We start from the raw sequence: 3806 nt of genomic DNA, 5'->3' as shown, positions 1-3806 counted from the left end.
CGCCCCCGCCTCCCGCCGCCACTACGGTGGCCCGGAAGGGGCGAGGAGCAGCAGGGCATGGGGCGCGCGCGCGGCGGGGCGGGGCGGGCTGCGGGAGGCAGTGCTCGGTCCCTCGTTGGGACGTGCTGGGGAAGGTTGGGGCAGTCGGTGTTAAGCGATGGAGGATGCTCTCCTTCACAGAGGGTGGTGACGCACTGAAGAAGTTGCCCAAGGCTGTGGATGCCCCAACCCTGGAGCCATTCAAGGCCAGGCTGGATGTGGCTCTGGGCAGCCTGGTCTGGTGGTTGGCGACCCTGCACATAGCAGGGGGGTTGAGACTAGGTGATCATTGTGGTCCTTTTCGACCCAGGGCATTCTGTGATTCTGTTAAACATCCTCATTGGCCTCGATTGTGTGGCTAGGAGCTCCACCAGCTCCCAAAGTGCCCTGACTTTCACCTTCCCCCCCATTTGTACTGAGGACAGCCCAGACAGACCTCAGAACTTGATCGCTCATCTTGCCATGATTCCTTCTATGGCATATTCTCTTTTTCCACGTTGTGACAGGGATATTTTTGCTCTAATTCACTTCAATGCATACTTCTTTTTTTTTTTTTTTTCACATTAAGTAGAATCCTAAATCACACTGACGTGTAGACAAATGAGAATAATTCTAATTATCTCTGGTGTTTCAAAGTGGAAAATTAAATTGCACTGGTAAATATTTCACTTCTGCACTTGCCTCTGGACCCTTTCACCCGCTCTGTTTTAAAGATAAACCTATGCTTCATATTTTCATTTTTCTCATTTGATGATATACTCAGTATCTGTAATACAAAGAGGATCTTTGGCAAACATAAATGGAACTCTTTGCTGGCTTAATTAGTTCAGCATATTAGCCTGTAATTCCAACAATTAATTCGAGTTCCATCATTATTCATGTTTAAAATCTTTACTCTTGGATTTGACTGAAAGCGGTTCTGGAAACAAATGACTGTCCCTTTTACACTGCGAATCAATTTCATAATCACTTCAATTCACCGCCTCTTTAATTCAAGGATCTGAAAATATTTTCCAAATGTTGATGCAGAAAGCTTCATAATACACAGCGATGAAGGGATTACTGTTATCTTCCAATAAAGAAACTGAGGCATAGAGCGGCTCATTACCAGGATTATTCTGTTAGATTGCTGTCTTCCAAAAACTGGGTAAATACTGATGCCAAACAAAACATGAAAGTGAGCTGGAGCTGTAGTGGAAATTAAAAACCAGTCACACACAATTGAATAAGTCTGTGTGAAATTACTAATTTCCACATCATAAAATTAATTTTAACGAGAAATAATTCCAAGTTGCTGGAGAACAGTAGACGTGAGACAGATCCTACGAATGCCATGAATAGGCGGGTGGCAGTATTATTTAAAAATATATCAAAACAGAATTTGAAAGAATGAAATAGTCTGTAAAAAAATAAACACCTTCAGAGTTGTCAGTGTGAAGCTCACTGTTCAGTTTCAATCGGAGACCCATCACAGTCTGGGACATGCAGTCATTCACTACAGGGCCAGAAGCTGTTTCCCCTGACCCTGGAGGTGTTCAAGGCCAGGTTGGATGGGGCCCTGGGCAGCCTGGTCTAGTATTAAATGCAGAGGCTGGTGGCCCTGCATGTGGCAGGGGGGTTGCAGATTCATGATCCTTGAGGTCTCTTCCAGCCCTGAACATTCTGTGATTCTGTGATTCTGTTTTCGCTTGCTGGTTGCTTACTACATTCAGCTCACAGAACAGAGAATACCAAAGGAATGAAAAATGCTGCTTTTACTTTTCTTTGGTTCCCTGTAGGATCCATCCTGTGCATCACCCAAGGGATGCACAGCAGATAAAACGCCATGCATTTTGCAGTCCTTATCCCCACTATACTCTCTCTTCCCTTGCCCTGTCCCACAGCTTATCAGATCCAGAAATGCTATCAATTCCTTTTACAGATGTGGAATGGAGACGTCTTTCAGCTACAATGAAAAGAATTTACAGGCAGGGGATCTGTTCAAAGCTACCAAAAGCTGTAAGCAGCCCTTCTGCAGGGTTGTGTAGGGCAAACTGGGGGGAGCAATCTCGGCAGCAGAGGGCCCTCCTGACCCTCCTGGCTGTGAAAACAACCAGGTGCCTTCCCTCTCTTTCTTTAACGCTTTTGGAGACAGTGGAGCAGAGAAGTATTCCATAGTAATTTAACTGAGTACAACATTGACACAAATTTATTCTATTCTAATGCATCAAAAACTTCTACCTGCATTCAACGCTAAGGACAAACCCACCTACTGTAATAGATAAAACAAGAAGCATTTTACTTTGCTATTAGCTTTATACTTTTTTTTTTTTCTGTGTAATTACTGGAGAAGTTTAAATGCAAGCTTTCTTCCTTACAAGCAGATTTTTAAACAAAAACTTTAATTCTATGCTTAAAGAAAAAAGTTTTCTCTAATATTTCCTTCTGAAACCTGCATTGAATATTTAATTCTGTGCTTCTGAGAATAAAAGCTGCTGCTATGGATACAGTGAGGTCGACTTTTCATCATTATTTTACTGTGCAGGGTTGGAGGAGATGGTAAGATAATTTTTTTTGTTTCCAGAAAAATATCTTGAAGTGTGACATATTTTAAATGCATGTGTAAAGCATTTCATTTAATATTTCTCTTTTCAGTGTGAACCTAGGAATTAGAACAAGGTGCAGGTACTTCCATTTTCACCTGATGCTCCTGCAGTCTTTTACAAATACTCATTAAGCTGCACAAAACTCCTATGATAATCCTCAAGGTGACTCCAAAAAAAAAAAAAGAAAAAGAAAAAGAAAGGTGGTATGCTTTTTACAGAGCACAAGGAGCTTTTTGAAAGAGCTGCAAATTTCTACTTGTTTCTTGCAACAGAGGAATGAGTAATGTCAATTTTTATCTTTCCTGCTTTTTTAAGAACTCCAGAACTAGAAATTCTTTTAACTGGAAGGCTATTGCTGAGGAAAATCTCCTCCAAATTGGCTGTTAGGCAGCTGAGTTAAATTACCATTCAAACTCAGTTTTAAAATTGTCACACAGAAATACCTTCCCTTTCCATTACTCCGTTTTTCACTTTCGTTTTATCATGTTATCTCAATCCTTCTAATTTTTCTCCTATCCACAACATTACAAAAAAGGAGAGAGAAACTTAAAAATAGCACAGATTTTTAAAAGCCACACGCAGCACAAATGTATTCAGACATTTCTCTTTTATAGGAATAAGAACAAACTGTGGAAAACATAACTGTTTCTCTTTTTTTTCCTGTTACTGAACACATTTATGATGCACACTGTGTTGAATCTTCTCTCCCCCTCTTCTTCTCTCCCTTACCACTCCCCCCCACCTTACAGCATTTTCTTATTTAGCCTTGTTCAACTGTTCTGTACCAAATTCCCCAGCTGGGTCAAATATACATCCTCAGGTGGTTGTTGATAGGACTCAGTAAGGTTTCTTCAGAACTTTAAAATTATATTTACCATAGTGACAACATAAATAGAGGATTTGTTGGCATTTTAGAATGATATCTAAAAATGTTGTTTATAGTACTGTCATACTGGCTTTTTTCAGACCAAGAAGTTGGATGGAGACATCTGAATAATCATTTTCACCCTTAACAAACTGCAATGTGTTTTTCTTTGGCAGAAGTTAGAGCAGTCTCAAATTTTTACACTTCTACATGGAAGTGTAAAAGAACAAACAGAGTGTCGATTTTAGGCAAAAAAAAAACAAAAAAAAAAAAAAACCAAACATAGTATCACAAATTAGAATGATAGAATCTTTGAG

Source organism: Phasianus colchicus, chromosome 1 (genome assembly GCF_987193195.1).
Source record: "Phasianus colchicus chromosome 1, bPhaCol1.hap1.1, whole genome shotgun sequence".
NCBI classification, from domain to species: domain Eukaryota; kingdom Metazoa; phylum Chordata; class Aves; order Galliformes; family Phasianidae; genus Phasianus; species Phasianus colchicus.
Note: the sequence above shows the minus strand (reverse complement) of the source record.